General features: G+C 39.1%; 1 long non-coding RNA gene across 2 annotated transcripts; it reads right to left on the bottom strand.

Annotated features, from left to right (window-relative positions):
* Nucleotides 1-3716: 3716 nt before the first annotated feature.
* LOC120405547 lies at nt 3717-21198 on the bottom strand. Of its 2 annotated transcripts, XR_005598657.1 has the most exons (6): nt 21088-21198; nt 20332-20448; nt 7926-8045; nt 5344-5505; nt 3952-4053; nt 3717-3858 (listed from the first exon to the last, which is right to left on the bottom strand). It is a non-coding gene; the product is annotated as an uncharacterized LOC120405547 (long non-coding RNA). The 2 variants fall into 2 exon arrangements; XR_005598658.1 differs by lacking the exon at nt 5344-5505.
* Nucleotides 21199-21332: the final 134 nt, after the last annotated feature.

Here is a 21332-nt window from a genome sequence, read left to right on the forward strand (position 1 = left end):
TCCAAAAGAATTGAGGAGTCACTAAGAAAAAAAACCAACCTCATGCATTTTTTAGTGTAAAGATTTAAATTAATACCTTGACGATGTAATCCTGGGAGGTGGCAGGTACCGTCTGCTATTAAAATCAGTAGGAGTTGAGGGTGCCACTTTTCACCAGAGGTGCCCAGAACTGGAAGTATGAGGCCCTACCATTGCAAAAGGCAATCTGTTATTAATTCATCTTGATTAGAGCTGGTTCAAAAGTTTTCTGGCAAAACTGTTTTTCAAAGGAAAAGTAGATTTATGACTAATGAATATTATCATGAAAAGTGTCTGCTTTTCACAAAGTTTTTGACTTTTTGTCAAAAACAAACAAAAACCCCTCTCAGAATACTTTAAAAATAGAAGGGTTCAGCTTTTGAATGAAAAGCTTTGATTTGGATATGCTTGCCATTGTGGCTCAGAGAGGTTGTGGTCATACTAAGGAACCTGGCATGCAGAAGAGAATGGGGGCTTAAGGAACGTGAGCATCTCCCATGAGCACAATACTGGCATTTCCAAATTGAATTTTCAAGTTTGGACCAATGGTTTTAGGTTTTCACTTTTTTTGGCCAAAATTTGATTATTTTTTTCTGGGGAGGAAAAGTCTAATTTTCCCGCCAACTAGTATATTGAGACATATTTATTTATATGGTAGTATAAATATGTATCAGCCCATATTTTAGACTGTGCTAAAATTGAATTCTGTTGACTTAAAATACACTTAACAGTCAGTCTTCTGTACTCTCAAACCTTTGTGCAGTGTTTTAGTGTGCATGGGCAAGATTGTCAACAGATGGTCTCACTTTATAAACAAACTGAGGGCACAAGTAACTGCGGACACAAAATATTACAACTATTGCTGCTGCAGCTTTGTGGGCACAATAGGAAGGCTTTATTAAAAGGAGGCTGAAAACTAGGCTTTAAAAATTGTTTCAACATTTAAGGAGCTAAGCTGTACAAAATGTTTAGTCTTTTGTTATGTAAATATCAAAGTATATTCTCTTGTTATGCAAATAGTTTTCGTGTGCATTTCTAGCTTTTTTTTTTTTTACTTGTTTTCTACCTAATTCAAGTGCTGCAATCTTCAATTGAATCCATTGGTGGTTCAATATGGATTTGATCTATTTCTAATTGCTCCTTTTCTTTACCTAACAGGTTCTGTCAAACTTTTTCCAGAAGGTTTTCTTTATGCCTCAAGCCCCTTTGTCTGTCTTTCAATTTGCTAATTTGACATAGGGCATGTCTACACTTACTGGGGATGGACGCTGCGGCAATTGATGCACCGGGGGTAAATTTAGCGGGTCTAGTGAAGATCTGATAAATCAACCACAGATCGCTCTCCCATCAACTCTGGTACTCCACCGGAACAAGAAGAGTATGGGAAGTCAACGGGAGAGGTCTCCTGTCGACACAGCATGTTGTAGACACCACAGTAAGTTGGCCTAAGCTATGTTGACTCTAGCTATATTATTCACATAGCTGGAGTTGTGTAACTTAGGTTGACTTACCCCCCTAGTGTAGACAAGGCCAAAATAGTTTTAGTATCAGATAAAATAGTCACAAAATAATTTAACCAAACTTTTTGAATTTCAAAATAAATAAATTATAGATTCATAGATTATAAAGCCAGAAGGGAACATGGTGATCATACAGTCTGACCTCCTGCAGAACACAGGCCATAGGCCAAATCAATTTCCTGAATTAATTCCTGTTTGAACTAGAGCATATCTTTTAGAAAAAATATCCAATCTTGAAAATGGTCAGTGATGGGGAATCCAGCACAATGCTTGGTAAGATAAGAACGTACAGCACCAAATGCTATAGTATAGTGTATGTCCATTATAATTGGAGAGATCTGGGCAGGAAAAAAGGGGCAATGAAAGGACCCAGATTGCCTGGGAAGGATCTAAGAGATGGTAGGGATGGCTAGAAAAGAAAGATTGCAGTAGTCCAGAGCAGCCAGTTAAGGGAAGGAGGCCATCAGAACATGGAGTGGCAGGTGGAGCTATATGCATTTGTGGTCTGTTTTCCCACTTGGATTATTTTTGCTTGGGCCTGTGGGATGAATTACTCCAGTTGATCTGCTGGGACATTTGTTTAAGCAGTTCGATTTTTTTTATTCCAGGAAACGGGAATATTCTAAGAGATTTAAAAAAAGAAACTCATAGAGATCCTCTTTTCATAATTTAAAAGAAGAAAAATCCTATAATTAAAGACATTATAGCAATCTTATCAGGGATTTATACTTTAAAATATATTTCTTTATGAGAACCATTCTCCTGCTGATGTTAGCTCATCTCAATTGATTGGCCTCTTACAGTTGGTATGGCTACTTCCACCTTTTCATGTTCTCTGTATGTATAAATATCCTTCTTGCTGTATGTTCCAGTCTATGCATCTGATGAAGTGGGCTGTAGCCCACGAACGCCTATGCTCAAATAAATTTGTTAGTCTCTAAGGTGCCACAAGTACTCCTGTTCTTTTTGCAGATACAGACTAACATGGCTGCTACTCTGAAACTTTGAAGATTGAAATTGATATTACATCCATCTCGTGACAATTTATTTTTTAGAGGAGACAGTCTTGTACTTAATCAGTGCCCTAACTTGGTATAAGGGGGCACTGTACTGCTGGAGGTGCCAGCTTTCAGGTGATACATAGAACAGGATCCAATAGTACACTTTTAACAGTTGGAATATCCTGCCCAATGCATCCTGCCCCAATTTCACTTTATGTAATTAAATTCTATCAGTTGAATAAGGAATCTGATTGTCATATCAGATATGCTAGTATAAATCAAGAGGCACTCCATTGAAATCAATAGAGTTACAGCAATGTGAAATCAGTGTGGCGGGAGAATCAGGTCTACTGTACTTTTCTTCACTTTCTGTCTTAAACTTTTGTGCAGTGTTTCTCTGGTCATTAAGTCACCTGTATATTCCACTCTGGGGTGGCTCAATTACAGGGGTAGTTGAAGGATCCAAGTGTTGCCTACCCCAAATATTCGAAAAATACTAGTCAGGCCCCTCAAAAAAAACATGAGATTGGCTTGATTAGATTTTTTTTTAGTAGTATAATTTTTGCATTCTTTTTATAGGTCTTCTGGGTTTTGAAACTTTAAGATACACATGGGTCACATTTTCAAGCTTTTCTGTGCAATCATGATTGCTAAGAAACTTCCTTTTTTAATGAAAGCTGAGATTCTCAAGTAATTACTTGATTTCAGCGGCTGGGGCTTCAAGAAAATCACTAAATATTGTCAGAGCTGCAATAAAATCACTAAGGCTGGCAGCACTGTGATCCTTATCACATCCTTACAACTTACTGCACTTTCAAGGTTTTGGGGGGCTAACCTAAATTTTGTACAGTGCTTTGAGAATTTCTAATTAGGGGCACTCTAGTAATACAAAATATGGATATTTATACTTAAGCTTATAACATCATTGCATGCCCATAATGGTTTGTTATTGATCTAAATTTTAGGCTTTTGGTGAAGATTTTTCATATTTAAAGTACTTTAAAACATAACACAGACAATGAAATGGCCTTCTCCTAGAGATGTAATAAAAAATGCAAAGCAGGACAAATTTATGATCTGCCAACTTTGTTCAGTGTTGCTTTAACTCCCCCCACTTAGATTATTTGTTTTGCATTTCCCCTTCACTGAAATTTTGACAAAGAGACAACGACAAGCATGTGAATACAGCTCTTGATTTATTAATGTCTGCTACGACTCCTGTGACATGAGCTAGGAATGTGTGGTTTCAGTGAACATTTTACTTTCATTCCAAGTTGCAGTCAGCCACCTGAGTTGTCCAGAAGTGTCATATTATTTTACTGAAATAAAATCAGCACATTAATGCATTATTATGCTCAGCTACCTCTTACCTTATAGTTGCTTGTCACATTAATATTTTGTGTAAAGCTAACCTTTAAAGAAATATAAGAATTCAAATCACACAGCATTTGTACTGCAGGCTTGGTTCTTGCATTCCAGTTGCAGCAGTGTAGGCAGGTTGCACGTATGTATTTCTGTAAGAGAAAGACTAAATTCATAGTAACGATTTATTGATTTTTAAAAAAAAATTCTCAAATTCAATGGTATGATTACAGGGATAACAGAAAGTAATTGTTTTCATGGTGGCGCTTGCAATAGGACCTCTGCCAGCATGGTAGCCCAGAGCTGAACTCTGAGTGACTGGTGGAGAAGAACAGCTCTTTATTAGAGTTGCATAATCCATTTGAAAGAGCAATTTATTTGGTGAACTTAGCCCTTTTCATGTTTCTGAATCATTAAAGAGCGGATGATATTTGCAATTATTTTTTGCTATTTTATATTGTTCCATAAATTTGCATGAACAAATTCCAGCCTATGAATTGCTTTATAGACTGCTTGCTATGATCATTCCTTTAATCAATACTGACTGAACTCTGACTGAGCTCCTGACGCACACAGTATTGTTTCAGTCCCTTTGCTAGAGACCCTACAACAAAAATTTGGGGAAATGACCACTAGTTTGGGTTCCCAGTTTCATACACCTTGGACCTAGCTTACAGAGGTGACTTCAGAAGGATTTGTGTATGATTGGTGTGATGCTCCTCAGGGGTATCCAGATTTGTGAGTCACCTCATCACTTCCAACAGTCTTTCTCCGAGTGGAGTTCTAATACACAAACACTTCCTAGTATGCCAGTGACTCACTGGTCCCAGCAGATTCTTGAGCTACAGCACCTGTTAGCTGTGCCACAGACACACTCAGCACTGACTCCATTTCCCTGGTGAGGGCTGACAGTGAATTCACTCTCTCGACCCCTGAGTCTGTCTATGGTGGGCTTGTACTGAACCCTAGGGGTTTAACCCTGTTTCATTATTACAGAAAATAACATATCAAGAAAAATAACTTTCCTCCTTTACACAGTCAGAATCCTAGCACAACGTTTAGTGTCCTCAGGCTACAGGCAGAGTGATGGGATCCATCATACCCTCCACCTGTTTGTCTGCTAGCCCCTGATCAGGCACGTCTTTATGTTCTTCCCCTTGGATCACAGGGGTGTTACTTGACCCTCTTCTTCTGTTTGAGCTGCTGGTGTTTGTCCTGGTCAGCTCCAGCTCTGCCTCTGCACTCTGACAGCTGGCCTCCAGCTTCATCGATCTCTTCTCCACTAGCAGCCTTTTCCACTTCACCTTCTACAGCTCTGGACCTCACCATCGCCACTGCATCTGCTTGATCACCTGGGGAACTGTTGGCTTGGTCTCCTGCATGCCCTGTAGGAGAAAAAACAACACTCTGGCTCCCAGTTTGGAGCTAGAGACCCATCCTACCTCATGACACACGAGCTCCGATTTCTTCTGCTCAGCAGCTGACAGACCATGCTGTGCACACAGCTCTTCTAACTCCTCTTTGGTAAGTGTAGCATATGTTTCTTTGCTCATCCTGCCTTTTCTGCTGCTTTATTCATCTTATACTTTCTTTTGTTCTATTTCCTTTACCCAAAATAAAGACGCAATAAAAAACCCTGTAATCTTTCCTTTATCTGTTCCCAACCTTCTCACTTGTGAATCTCTCAGATTATAATTTACCAGTGCTTGGAGTCTGATCCTTGGCTAACCAGAAATCTGGGTGTAAATCCTGCCATGACTATGTCTCTGTGACTCTCCCCAGAGTACACAAGGTAATAGTAAGATGCCTCACAACCCTGGGTACCCCTGGAGAGCATTCCACTTGGTGGTTCTGAAAATCAGGTTCAAGGTATTTCAATTAGGCATTCAGAATCATTGGCCTTGAGCGTTAGAAATTTCTTCTGCTTCTATTTTTTTTCTAGGAATCAGGTACTTAAATCTCTTTATGGCTCAAAAATGTATCCCAAAGAATATATTGAAACAAAAATTCTGTACTGGAAACTTTATCAAATCCCAGACCACCTTTTTCATTGAAGTAAACAGATATAATCTTGCTTCATGTTATAACCAATGCCACCCAGGCATTTTCTGCTTGATGTGCATTGTTAATATAGATAATAAATTCTTTAGGGCCCTTCTTCTGTTCTGTACGGTGCCAGATACCTGGCAGGTGCTCAACAAATACATTCAAATAATTTGATCCTTCTCTAGTAACAATGGCAATAATGTAGGCCATGTTTTTAAAAGTGCCTCTAAATTTGCACTTACAAAATTGAATCTGCAACTTTCCATACTTAGGTATCCAGGTTAGGTAACTGTATGTCTGCCTCCTTTGAGTGCGAACATATGCCCACTCTAAATGTAGGCTTTGCAAGTGCAAATAGGTGAGCACACAGAACATCCATGCACAAGTTTACAGGTCCATTTCAGGCTGATTTGTATGTCACCTTGTAAATCTGACTCCACTTAGATTTTAGGCAAGCAATGGAGGATCAAGATAAAAAATTTAGCTGTTCCTCAGCTGCATATAATCATTAATTAAAAGCGTTTCTGAAAGTGTCCTTTGCTTCTCCACTGTCATTGTCATGCTGTTCAATGAAAAGCAAGTGCTTGCCCTAATGTCTTCTTAAAGCTGCTGATACAGAGCAGCTGATACCCTACTGCAATGTGCACTTTCAGTCTAGGCCCCAGCAGTGGCTGCTCCCATCCTTCCACGGATCATTCTCTGGGAAGAGATAGAACAGATATGCTGTTAAGTTGACAGCTGTGAGTGGCCCACAGCAATGGAGTACATTTATTTTACTTTGATTTTATTTTCTCACTGCCCCAGATGCCGTAAAAGCAGAATCCACCAGGTTTGGGACGTTCACTTAAAGAATTAATCATGCAAGTCTTGAATCAAGAAAACTCCACATTATGCACTACTTGCCATTCTCTCTGCATAAACTTTAACAAGCACATTTTCCCGAGGCATGTTCTGTAGGTCTTGTCTAATCAGCTGCGTGAACTGTTGTTAAGATTATGAGACAGGGCAGAGTCCAGAAAAATTTCTACAAACCTTTTATTTATTTGTTTATTGAAGGACCCCTAGAATCATTACTCACATGAACAAAAACCACCTGCTGAGTAACATTTCTGATGCCTAACGATCCTTTTCAGCATTACCACCTGCCTGGTTCCCCTGGCACAACATCTTTAGGTCACAATTCTATCACAGATTCTTCTTTTTAAGCCACTCCAGTACATGTATTCTATCTTTCATATTATCATAAATTAAATTCTATAAGTAAATGATCTATTTCTTGCCATTTATTTAACTCACATGATCAACACATGAATCATAATATTTAATATAAGTAGAGAATGTATGCACAGATTGACATCCTGTTTTGATCTCCTCTCCCACAGCCTCTGAATACACAGACGGTCTTGGTCTCTCAGATGGACACATAAATCCTATTGATTATAATAGGAAATGAAATCCTACATTTAATATCAAATATCCTACAATACCCAGGAACAACAGGGTATATTAGATGTGGGGAGGCAGTTAATTAAGTTGTCACAAAAATTATTTTGTATTTAGTGGTAATCCCTTCAGTCCTATTGAGCTTCAAGGCCCAGATTCTTGGTCACACTAAATGAGCAGATCTTGCCAATGGAGATTTCCCTCTGCCCAGAGGAATCCTTCAGTCATATTTTGGCTGCTGGAGTGCTTCTGACACCAGCCCTCTCTGGTGCCTGAGGCTACTTTATTTTATGCCAGGAAATGACTCAACGGTTGCACAACCCCAGGATTGGGCTTGGAGACCATAAAGGTGGCCAAAAGACATTTTAGCATAGTTTACAAGGAAGCAGAAGGGCAAAATACATTTCTGATAGAGCCAAGGATTTGGCCCACAATGTTCTTTCAACAACGTTAGTAGCCCTGTTGGCTCTTTGGACATACTTTACACAGCCTTGTGTTGCACTAAAATAAATGTAAAAAGAAAGACACATCTTACCCCTAATGAGTGGATCTCAAGGGGTTAATGGAAGTTGGATACTAAGATTCCAGTCTTGAATTATTCAGCTGTGCTTCCCTCCCTGCCACCAGAAAAGCCCATGCAAAAATGTCTCTTGTTCTAGACATGAAAAGATTTAAGAATGTTACAACTTTATAAAACTCACTGCCTTCCTGATTCATATATTTTGTGACTAAAACAGTTTAGGGAATCTTAGGAATAGCACTAAAGCACTCATGTTTTAAATCACAGAACGGATGAGCTCTGATGCATGATGGACTCTTAGTCACAGAACAATAAATTATTACCGTGATCTTCCCTGATTTCATAAATTCAAAGTGGGGACTGGCAGCTATTGATGCATCACTTCTCTTGGTAAAACAACTTTCAAACTGGATTATTTTGCATACAGGCACAGTAAAATAGGCATGTATCAGTGAGGTAATTTTCTTGGCTATTCTGTAGAGACTAGCAAGGTAACTAGCAAAGTACAAGTTGTCCGGTTTCCAAGGGCATACAGTACTATTAGCTGAACTGAGGACATCAAATATAATTTATCCTAGTACTTGTGAAAGCAGATGAATGCAATGAGTGGGCATGCTGCTGCTACTTTCTGGCTCAGACGTGTTTCTCATAATAAAATTTAAGTTTGGATTGCTCACATGGTGCCATTTCTAACGCATTGGCCTGGATCTCCATGTGCAAAGCGTGAGCTCAGATATGGATTATTTGACAAAAATGGCTTAATAAATATGCTATTTATGAATCCTGGATCTTAAAAAATTAATATGCCATATTTATTTCATTCTGTTCTAGGAAAAATATGGAATTTAAAAAAATAGTTATGTATTTATAGGCAGTTAGTCCTTAAAATGGAATAAGATCTTTTCAGCTTTGAAAGGTTTTGAAACTGTTGAGATATTTAAGTGAAAAGAAGCTATGGAAAATGCTTTCCTTTACTATTCCTTCATATTTTTTTGCAACAGTGCTAATTTTGTATTCACTGTAACAGATTTAATGTCATCATAACAATCTCCTGAGCACATCAATGTGAATCCACAGACATGATGTTACAATGTCAAATGAAATGATCTTCCTAGTCTATGGAGAGATCAATGATGCAAACCTAGGGGGATTATATTATGTCAAGATGTTAGCAAATAATGTCAGTAGGAGTCTGTGGAGTACGTTTTACAATGTAAAAATGAAACGAAGGGATGTCAATGCAATTCTACAAAGAGAACCATCCAATTATCAAGATGATTATCAAAAAGAAATTGCAGGTGTTTGTAGCCCTATGCACACCACTATGTGTTCTATCTATTCAGCAAAGCATTGATCTTGCTTATCTCTGGTTACAAAGAGCTGGAGTGTGCCCTTCCACTTAAATGTAATTACTATCAATGTGATATCATTCTGTCATAAATATTGGGGCAATGTCAGGGAGCAACATGGTTAGAGTTTAGGTTAAAAAGAGTTTAACTAAAACACTTCCACTTTAAACACAATTGCAACCTTAAGTGACTTTTTTAAAGCTATAATTCATGGGGGAAATTGTGAGTCAGCCACTGCTGCCCAATCAACAGGTACAAAAAGCAACTTCAGTGGGAGAGTTTCTGGAGTAGTCGGGAAACTTTGGTACTAAGGAGTTTGGGCAGAGAGAGACAGCAGGAACAAGTAACAAGAACCTGGGAAATGTGGAGGAAGGGGTTGGCAGCAGTGGGAGAGTGCCAGAAGTCTAGTGGTAGACAAAGGCCCCAGTTGAGATTGATGCCATATGTGTTTTGTGCTGTACTAACACAGAAAAGAGAGAGCTCCTGTCATCAATTCATCTGTGAAAGAGAAAAGGTAGGAAGTAAGAGTAGGGGAAGATACTTAATTTTACCATGTTCAGAACTAAATGCAAGAGGCTTCTCTTCAACAAAACTCTCCTTCAGTGAATTCTGTACAAGCACTTATCAAACGACAAACCATTCTAAATGGGCTGGAAGAAAGACAGAGATTATTATTGTTTCTATTTCTAGGTATTTGTGAGATGCACAGATATGGCCCGCATTGGCAGACAAATAGTTGTGGGGTTTGGAGACATTTCACAATAATTCTCAGTATTTTAATAACAGTCTCAATAATTTTGCTAATATTTCCATTTTTTCCGGAATGGTATGTTACTACTTCATTTGTCTTTATGCTTTATCAGTCATTAACCACAGCGGATATGGTGCACTGAGACAGAATAAACAGACACAAAGAGCCATAACAGCTCAAGACAGGACAATATGGATATGTCTACACAGGGATAAAACCACATGGTTGGCCCAGGTGAGCTGACTTGGGCTTGGGCTCTGGGTCTGAAAAATCACTGTGTAGACATTTGGGCTCAGGCTGGGGCCCAAGCTGTAGGAGCCTGTGAGCTCAGGCTGGAGCTTGAGTATCTACACAGCAATTTTTTGCCCTGCAGTCTGAGCCCCATTAGCCTGAGTTAGCTGACCCAGGTCAGCTGCAGCCATATTGTGGGTCTGTATCCCTGTATAGGCACACCCTATTTGACTTCAGGGGAGATTTATTGATAAGGGCCCAGTCAGCAAATGAACTTGGAATGGGAGAGGTAGGGCGGTGGCAGGACCTAGCATAGTGTTTTCAGAATTGTCCCTCAGAATGACACCATTGTGCACAGAAGGTGCACAGATGCAAATGATTATATTAAGCACAAGCATCAACCCCAAGCTTTTAAATTCAAATTGGTAATCCTGATCTTCCAGCAGGAGGCTGCCATCTTGCTGAAAAGAGAGATAATTTATAACCGAAGAAATAAATGGCACTGTTTGGGGATTATATTGCCGCAGGGGCATTAGGCTCATGTGTTAGTTGCAGTCTGGCTGGTCCTTTAGGGGGAGTCAAGCTCATCCTTGCCTGAGACATAGCTGTTATTCCCCAGCTGATCCTGATCTGGTGGCTTAATTACCATTAGTGACCCAGCTGTGACAGGGTTAGATAGGACACCATAAAGAGACAGGAGAACTCCTGCAGTGGAGGAGAGCCAGAAGAAAGGAGGAAGGAGAGTTCCAGCTTTCTGGGAAACAGGCTGGAGAGAACCACAGGAAGCAGGTTAGGTTCCTGTGAGAGGCCTGAGATAGGGTCTGAAAGGATCAGGGAGGTCCCTCAGAGAAGCTGGCAAAATCCTCCTGGAGGGGGACAGTGGGGAATCCTGTGAAGAAAGGCGTCTAGGGAAAAAGCCCTGGGGTGGGTGCATGCTCAGCCTAAAAAGCAAAGAAGGAACTCTGTAGTGCCTGGGAATAGGGGTGTAGAGCATGAACTTCAACATAGAACAAGTGGGCAGAAGGATCATTTGTTTGGATGTTTATCTGGAGTCTTTAGTTGGATTTTTTTATTTACCCAGGAAAGGGTCTAAAATAGATGGGGTTTAGCTGGAGAGCTGAGCCACAGGCAGAATCAGGTTATTGCAGAATCAAAGTGAAGGTCACTTTGGGTCACTAGACATGAAGGCTCCTGCTGTGCTAATCCCCAACACCAGGAAGTGCTACGGGTAGGGAGTACAACTGCTTATATTGTGTCACAGAGTTCAGTTTTAACAGCTGCTTTAAATCTTTATTTTGACAGAGAAACCAAAACATAGAATACTGACTTTGAGCATTATTTTTCTTGGTGATTCAATGAAAATTGAATTGATAGGGAAAGAATAGTATGAGTTCATAATCTCCCCTTTTGATGATATTTTTTCCTCACTGTGTTGTCTCACTTTTCTTCGCACCCATTATGCAAGAAATCAAAAACACTCTGGGATCTGTCCTTTGGCCACATTATTGTTCCTCTTCTGCTGATTGCTAGAATACCAGTAATATATCCGCAGTGTTTGTCTATAAAGGGTCACGTGTCAGTATTTAATACATTTTTAGCCATAATGGAAAATATGTGCACCAAGGTAAGCCTGCTGAATTTTACTTTGATGACAAATCGGCACTATTGCAAATGCTGTCCCTTCTGGGAGGCTAAAAATATTCATTCATACACATTAAAGAGACAAGGTAGGTGAGGTAATACAATGACCTCAGCAGTGGTAAGGCAAAATAACTTCCTGAATGCATGCAATGTGTCATAGTCTGATGTGCTGGTATGTTGATATAATCAATATAAACCCATATGAGGTCACTATGAATGTTGCGTGCTAGATTAAATTGGGGCTTTGGGGTGTATGTTGGAGATGGAAGTGAAAGCCTTATGAAGTGTTGGAATGTGTTATCAACTCTGTTGTAGGCAATATGAATGTAACCCACACACCTCTACCACATGAGCTAAAAGACAACTAGCTTTTAGTTAAGGCTGTAGAGCAGACTCATATTTTCTCTCTCTCTCTAAGTAGTCTCAGTGCCACTAGATGGGACGGGACAGAACACCACACCCAGGAGGTGTGTGTGTTACGTGAATATAGGAAAAATGCACCTCTTTCCCCTCAACTTCTTGTTTCCATTCTTTTGAGGTTTTGAATGCATGGGGTTTGTCCTGCCAGAGCTAAACTGTCACAAAACAGAGTTTTTGTTTGATATAAAGATAGTCAAACAAGTTTTCATGCTGCTTTAACACTGGTTTAACAATCAGATGAAGACATTTTCCTTTTAAAAATCAGAATATAGTCGATGTTTGTGTGATTCTTCTTCTGATGTAAAACCTAAGTACCCTTATGCTTTACTATTTAGTTAAAGCCATATAAAATAGAATAATACAAGGAAAAATTGCCTGTCTCTGGGGAGTGGTGAGGACAGAGAGGATCAGGAATTCTATACAATTAACCTCTTCAGAGCTGCTGAAATTGCATGTGTCAATAGAAACATTAATCCAGTTGGAAGACTCATAGATATCAAGGTCAGAAGGGAAACACTAGTCAGACCTCCTGTATGAAATAGGCCATAGAGCAGTAGTGGGCAACCTGTGGCCCGTCAGGGTAATCCGCTGGTGAGCCACGAGACAGTTCGTTTACACTGAACGTCTGCAGGCATGGCCACCCGCAGCTCTCAGTGGCCGTTCCCGGCCAATGGGAGCTGTGGGAAGCAGGGAGGGCTCCAGGGATGTGCTGGCCACTGATTCCCACAGCTCCCTTTGGCCAAGAATGGCGAACCATGGCCACTGGGAGCTGCAGGCAGCTGTGCCTGTGGACGTTCAATGGATACTGTCTCATGGCTCACCAGCAGATTACGCTGACTGACTGCAATTTGCCCATGACTGCCATAGAGAATGTCCCCAAAATAATTCTTACAGCATATCTTTTAGAAAAACATCCAATCTTGATTTCAAAATGGTCAGTGATGGAGAATTCACCATGAGCTTTGGTAAGATAAGAATGTACAGTACCAAATGCTATAGTGTATGCCATGCAGCATTAGAACATTCCATTTCCTGGGCATATATAGTATATTTTCCTGAAAAAAAAATTAACGCTTCCTGGTATGAAGAAATGGAGGACTTATTTAAATGTCTGCCTCCCTCAAAGAGGTAAGCAGAGCATAAGAGAACAAAACTGACTTTCTCTTCATCACTTTGAACATGAATTTCTTAACTGTGTAGGCATTGCAACTTTGATTATCTGAGCCATGGGACATAGGAAATATGTTCAGGTAATGGAAGTTTTGGAAAATTAAGAGGTTTTTTTTGTTTTTTGTTTTTTTCAATGTAACTAGAAGTGTTTGCTGTTTTAGACAGCAGGGAGTTTCACATCACCGAGGGTTGGAGGATTAAGGTTTTACTGAATGAGATTAAGTAGTGATTAATACAATTCTTTATTAATAAGAGTGAGAACAAGAGTTGGTCAGACAATGTGGATTTTTTTTTATTGTTCATGTGGTTTTTTAACTGTGACTGTTCATTTCAATTGGTAAATAAATTAGCTTTGGCCATGCGTATACCATTCCTGAGTTCTCTTTCTGCAAACATTCACAAGATTGACTTTTACTGGTACAGATACTTCTGGCCAGTGAATTTCAGAATCATATTGATTTTTTTCAGAGTAGAACCTCAAAGAAATGAAATGTTAAATGAATAATGTTCACAGATGATTCAGAATATATTATTGAAAAAATACGTATTGACTTCACTTAAAATCAAACAAATACACTGTAGAAAATAAGTCTGTTTGGATATAAGTTAGGGCAGTAACAGAGGCTAAATTCACTGAATAAATTATTTCCAACAAATTATTTTCAGAGTTCTAATAATCTTTTCTCTAATAGGTAACATTTAATCAAGCTGGGTTTTCACATTTAATCTGTCTTTTTATAAGGATAATTATATTTCTAAACAGACATCTTGTATAAAATACAGTGTCCTCTTGGATGAAAGATACAGTGTAAAAACACTAACATTTCATTTTTCTTAAGGGAGTTAATTGGTTCTAAAAATAAAACTAGTTAGGTATGTCTAGATCCAAAGACCAATTTTAGTCAGATAGATTTAGCAGACTCCTTAGTTGGGGAAAAATAATTTATTAGGGATTAATTTGATTATAGTTGATAAAGAATTCAGCAACTGTTTATCTTGGCAGTATCTTGTGGCTCTTTGCACCATTTTTACATCAAGGACCCAATCCTGCTCATATTGAAGTCATTGACATAGTTTCATTGACTACAATGAGAGCAGGATAAGGCTCAAAGTCCTCTTTACAGCTCCAAAACATGTAACTGTCAAATATTTGTCTGAAGTATAAATAATAAATTATAAGAAGAACTGGCACTGCAGTTTTTTTTAAATGGGCTTCTATAAAGCTTTCCACACAAGGATGAACTCAGTTACCTTCTTAAGACCAGTGCACGGTGACAAAGTACTCATATAATAACCATTTTTAAAATGGGGAGATTTGCCCAATGCGTCTTTGTGAATCAGTGGCAGTGCTGGGACAGAATTCAAATCTACCAGTTCCCTCTCCTCTGCTTTATGTGTAAGACCATCCTTCGTACAAACTAATCCTGGAACACTCAATAAATCAGTAGGGCTGATTGAAAAAAATTAGAATGAAACAATTTCCTATTTGAAAAAAAGGTGTTGTTGAAGCTTACTGAGGGAAAATATTGATTTTTTGGGGGGGGGGGGGGGAGGGGATGTCCAATTTTCTATCATGAAAATCTAAATGAAATGTTTCACTTAGGGTCAGGTAGATGATCATTTCTGTGCCCTTCTTAGCTGCTTCTGTGCCACATGGAAATTTAGTTCTGTGTTTCATCGCTGTTTGTCCCTGTAGGTGAGCTGCTGTTGTACCCCCTGGGTCTCTCATACCCTTTTAATTCTGTATAGTGGAGGGCAGGATATCTAAGCCCACATCAACACTTACAGTTAGATCGGTACTGCTGCGATCAATGCAGCAGTATCGATTTAGTGGTTCTAGTGAAGGCCCGCTAAATCGGTCGACTCCGGCACTCTAGCTCCACAAGAAGAATAAGGGAAGTTGGCGGGAGAGTGTTTCCCATTGACACAGCGCAGTTCAGACACCGTGGTAAGTTGACTTGAGCTACGTCGACTTCAGTTATGTTATTCACGTAACTGGAGTAGCGTAACTTAGGTCAACTTACTGTGGTAGTGTAGACCAGCCCTAAGTATCTAAAGCTAAAGGGGAACCCTGGAAAGGGCTTTTGGAGTGAGAAGTGGCAAGTGTTTTGCTTCCTCTCCTTGCTAACAACTTTCTGTGTCCCTTCTGCTTTGTCACCTTCCCTCTCTGTAAAATATCTACACCTCTCCTGGATGGTGTTGAATTAGTCAGAAGAAGAAGTGTGAGAGAGGAGCCAAACTAAGCAGCATTGTGTATTAATTATATTGAGTACTTAAGAATTAATGGCAGGTTCTTGTCCCAAGATCAGGCCCAGTATTAGAATTACTATTCAGTTGGGAACCTCGATGTGAATGGTTGCAACACTCACACTTAAGAAAAACCTTTTATATTTGTAATACTTTTATTTATACAATTAACAAAGTTACAAACACTCCAACCCAGCAAGGTAGATAGAGATAATGCAGATTGTGCATCTGAGCATCCATGTACTCAACCGTCCCTTGCAGAACAACCTGAAGTGTTAGTCATTATCCTCTTCCTCCTCATCCTCCTTGTCTTCATCACCACCAGTGGATATCATCCTGGTGTTTCCAAAGAGCTACATCTCCCCTGGCACACAGACCAGGATGCAGCTTTTATCATTGGTTATGCTGATGCCACTATGCCTAATGCATATTCAATAGGGGTTTCATCCCCTTTTCCTTATTTGTATTTCCTCACCCTACTAATATTGGGCTGCCCTTCTCCCATAGGATATATGTCAGTTACCATGGTATTCTTGTGGTCAGTCACCTGCTCATGTTCCTAACTTTAAAATATCCCAGGATGGTATAAACATCTTGTGGTTACCTGACAGCAGTTTAGTTGTTATAGAAGTCTATCTTGTGATATATTATGATCTAGGGTTACCCCTGGTTAACCACTCATGCTAAGGCTTTTTGGGCCTTATTCTTTGATTAATTTAGCTAAGCTATTGCCTTACAGGCCTGAAGAGTGTAGTCTCATTGCATTACTGCCTTCACTTATACCTAAGAATTACCTAGCAAATACCTGTACCTATAGGCTACATGCTCTCACTACTTTGCAAACTGTTCCAAATCTGTGGGAGAAATTATGGGCACCTGATAATGCCTAAGGCTGTAAGGGTGCTGCAGGCAGCACTAAAACAGGGGAAAGGACAGTCTCTCTATAATAAGACAGTGTCTAGAAATAGTCCCTCTCTGCAGCTGACCAAAAGCCACTGGGCTGGAATCTGGGGTCCCAAGCTTCATGTTCCAACCTCTGACCATTCCTGCAGGTCTCTAAATGGAAGGGAGAATGTGTAGATTTTGTAGACCAGATCTGAAATGCAGCCTGAGAGAGAGAGAATGCACATACAAAGGTGGCATCTTTGCAGCTCAAAGGTTCTGGACTGCTACGTGGACCAGTAACCCACCAGCTTATTCTAGAGCAGCCAACTTACTGTGGCTTCTCCGCAGCCAACAACAGGCTGTTAGGTAGTCCAATAGAACGACAGTGCAGTGCACTCCAGTTGCTACTCCACCCCACCCCAAACTAACCACTTCCTTTCCTGCACTCAGCCACTCTTCTGCTATGCTCCTATGCTGGGGTTACCCAGGATTTATTAATTTGTTCTTTTGCTAGGATAATTTATGGGATTTTTTTTTTTTACTGTAAATAGAATTCTACATTCAGGAGAACCTTAGCAAAGCTTAGCTGGGGCTTCTTTTAATTTATTCAGTGCATATATGTTGACTCAAACACAACTGTTGTAAACCTCTTAACAGACTATTTGCATTTTGTCTGAAAGAAAATAAATCAATAATTGACTGCTGTAGACACTGACGTGTACTACTTGATATGTGACAATGCTGCAAAATTAAATCAAAATATTTCAGAGATCCAAATAACATTAAAGCCTCAGAGAAGGTAGAATATTAATGTCTTGACTTATGGCAAAAGAATGCATATATAATAATTAGGAAATACTCCAACTTCTCATAAAAATATTCCCTTGCATTAGCTTCAGTCTCTCCCATATTTATATTCTGAATGATGCCGGTAAGAGGTTGTATGAATTATTTGTTGTTAAATGTAATGTCATAAAAGGTCATGAGAATAAAGTAGTGTGGGCCTGACAATACAATATTGCTGTTTTGCTTGAAATATGGTTTAATGGAAAAGACGAGTAAGAGCCTTGTTTCAAAGTTAAACTCTTACGCCTTGAGTGAGAGATTTGAGTATTAGCATAACATTCTATTGATATGAATTATGTCATTCTTTTGTCATTTTTTTACATTACAATGCAGGCAATAGCACTGATTTATTGCTGTATTTTTAAAGGGCAACACTATACAGAAATCAGAGTCTGCTGGAGTTTATGATCACTGTCAATTTGCCATGTTTATAGGGGTGTCTTTAAAAGCAAGCTAATACAGGAACTTCAAACATGAATGATGTTTCACTGTTTCTCTGCCTTGGATCTTAAGTTGAAAAAAGGTGCCTTCTATTATTTGAAAACGGGAACATAGGATTCTACTTTCTTCACTTTGTTCCTATAATTAAAAAAATATATTTCCCTCCCAATTCGTTACTTCTACATCAGGGAGATAATTGCTCCTAACTAATAAACCTGGCTCTTTTCATGTCACTATCCATCTCTGTCTGACTCTAAATCCTTTTTGTTTCAGGGTCAAGTGTGATTGCCACTGTGGAAGCAGAACAATAGGGGTGGGATCTTTAGGTGATGGAGGCATTCCTTTGGTACCAGTGACTGCCAGCTCTGGTCCTTAGTATCACTAAATCAGGGTATATATTGCAAAAACATGCATAGGTATTCCTCTGAATTTTAAATGACTCTGCTGATTTTTTTTTCTTTCTACTATTTTTCACATTCTACTATTATTCTAGCAAATGAACTTTATTAGTGCCTAAGTAAAATATCAACAAGGTTTGGATGCCAGGACTTTCTGTGCCAAAGCACAAACCTCTGCCACTTAATCTAAAGGAGTATTTCCACATTAGCTTTCAGTAGGGGGCTGTTCAATGTAAAGAAACTGTCTCACCATTTTCCCCAAAGAGCCAGACCTATTTTTAACCCTTTTATTATTTTTTATCTTAATTAGCAGTTAACTCTCAGTTCCAGGCGATGCTGGCTGCAGTTTCAATTTTACTTTCATTGGGCCTCTGCACCCACACTCTCTTTCACTATGTTCTTGGATTAGGATCCCATCCTCATCAGTAATCATTGCCATCTGCTTTTAGCACAACAAATATCAAATGTCACATGAAGGAACTGCATGGGCACAGTGCAGTCCAAATAACCATGTTTACTAACTATATAAAATGTGCAAAGTAAATATACCCTGCTGCTCTGGCAGAGTTCTGATGGATTATGAAACAGACGAAGTGAGGACTGTCAGAGGGTTCACAAACTGTGTAAAGGGGTTACTAATTCCTACACAACACATGGCTACTGTAGTATTTTGTCATCCCATTTTACTTCTGTCAATAGCATTTTGAATGTCATCAAAAACACAGCCTCTTGGGTTCTGTTTGGAATGTCTTCTGCTTCTGTAGACTGACCCTCAGTGATGGCTATTCCATGTGATGTGGATGGGAAGAATTGTTATATTGGTAATCTGCCAGCCCCTTTCTGCTGGAAATTTTAAAATTCTCTCCCATTTCAAATGGGAGAGGACTGCCTGGCATTTATTTAGTACTGTTTCTGTGTATAGGTGAAATACATTTCATCATCAGGGCAGAGTTTATGTAGTGTTTAGGTTCTTCTGAGAACCAAACACTAAGTCAGGGGAGTTGGTAATGCTTTTTAGGTTGACCAACAAATATGTACTCAGATACTCAAGGGTTCTGAATCCACATTACCTATTGAATGAAAAAATAACATATCACCAAAGCTAAGCTATTAATAAATATTAAACTAAATTAAAAGTAAAGCAATAGAACTACCAAATCAATAAATTAATCTCAACACTGTATTGGAATTAAATCAAGATTAGTTAAATCATTGTATCAGTTCTAGAATTAAGTCCTATAATTCTAAAGAGGAGTCTAACAAGATGGCTGTCCATTTGCTTATAAACCACAACTAAATTTTTTTTTAACCAAATCTACTACTCAGAGCTGGTTTAGATCTTAATACGGAAATCAAATGATCTAACTTCTGAACCACAAGCTCAGAGGCATTAAGCTTCCTTCTTTGAATTCTATCTTTGTGTGGTCGCTAATCCTTTTCTCCTTACCCCATCAGAGATAGTACGATAAGACTTTAACAAAACACTTTTGTAAAACAAAGCTTGACAACTCTTGCCTACCAGAAACTATAGATGACAAGTTTCTTGTCTCTTAGGACTTTTAATTAATAACTTTGAGAGTTTTTAGGTTAGTTGAAACTTGGGAAGCTTTCCTGCTGGTGCCTTCCCCGTGTGGACATTATGAGTGCTCATGCACACAGCCACACTTTCACACACTAAAATTAAAGCATATAAAAAGGCTGGGATGTCTCCCATCTAATACAAAGACAAAAGGAAGAAAAAGGAAAAGTAATTTACATGAGAGAACAAGGGGTTCACACACTTTTCAGCTCTCACAGTCTTCGGGACTCCAGCAGAGTAGGAACTGTGAGCAAACATTGTCAAGAAGCCAGACAGTGGTTGTCTTCTGGTACAGTACATTTTGTTCATGGTCCTCCTTTCGGTGCAGGATAGACTGGTCAAAGGCCACTTCCTCTCCTTGAAGTGTGCTAGAACACTGTGCTCCCCTTGGATGGCTTGTTGACCCAAAAAACAAAACTTTCCAGCCTTTATTTTTTGTAGTTTGTAAATTTAGCTTACTCACCTTGCAGCTCCTCCCTCCAAGGTCTTGAGAAAATCAAGCGTGGTCTTCCTATCAGGTGGAGCCATCCAACTTGATCCAATTAGGTCATCCTTAGCTAGCATCAGTTTGGGAAAAGTCCTGTTTAAATCGATAATTCTTAAAATATTTGGGGTTTACATACCTCAGAGAATGAAAGTCTGCATCTACCCCAAAATGTCAAAAAGCAAGCCACACAACTAGTTTTTGAGTAAGTGGGCATAGACGTGTCAGAGTGCAAAGTCCTATGATGACATCATGTCACCAGTTGATGGAAAGTTTAATACAAAAAAAGTCTAAAAATGACTGATTTGGGGAAAAAATTGCCTAGCAATATAACCAGTCACTGAACCAATTGCTTGCCCAGTGGCCAATTTAAAAATAAATTAGCTTGCAAATAATTACATTTTATAATGATATTGAAACCAGCCTATTTGTCAAACAACTTATCTTTCAAATTTTTTACCTTGATAGAATGAAGTTATTTCAAAGCCTCTCAAGATAAAACTCAATTAAAATATACAACTTCCAATTTTATAAAGGGTCCATATTCTCATATAGGCTAATTCTCCCACAGTCTTGTGCAAGGGCTCTCTCTAATAATCCTGCTACTTAGCCAAACTGTTGGTCCTTGTGATTATCCTCATCTTGGACTTGAAATACATGCTAGGGGTACATTGTGGGCCTTACTTGTTTAGGCTATTGGTCTACTATGAATTGTGTATATATAATAATACATACTTTACTTTATTCCCTGAAGCAGTAAAAATTTGTTTAGGTGAAGACCACTTTGTGTGGAGAGTGATCTAGGTTATCTGGGGAGAATGACAGGAAATATACATTCCGAATGATGATAGATGTTGTGTATTTGGTTGTCATGGGTTTTGTTACTATGGCAACTGAGTTAGACTATTAAGGGATAGCTCAGCCGGTTTCAACCGGCTGAGTGAGCTCTCTGTCTCTGTAAATAAAATGGAGGTTTTGGT

Source organism: Mauremys reevesii, linkage group 5 (genome assembly GCF_016161935.1).
Source record: "Mauremys reevesii isolate NIE-2019 linkage group 5, ASM1616193v1, whole genome shotgun sequence".
In the NCBI taxonomy this organism is placed as follows: domain Eukaryota; kingdom Metazoa; phylum Chordata; order Testudines; family Geoemydidae; genus Mauremys; species Mauremys reevesii.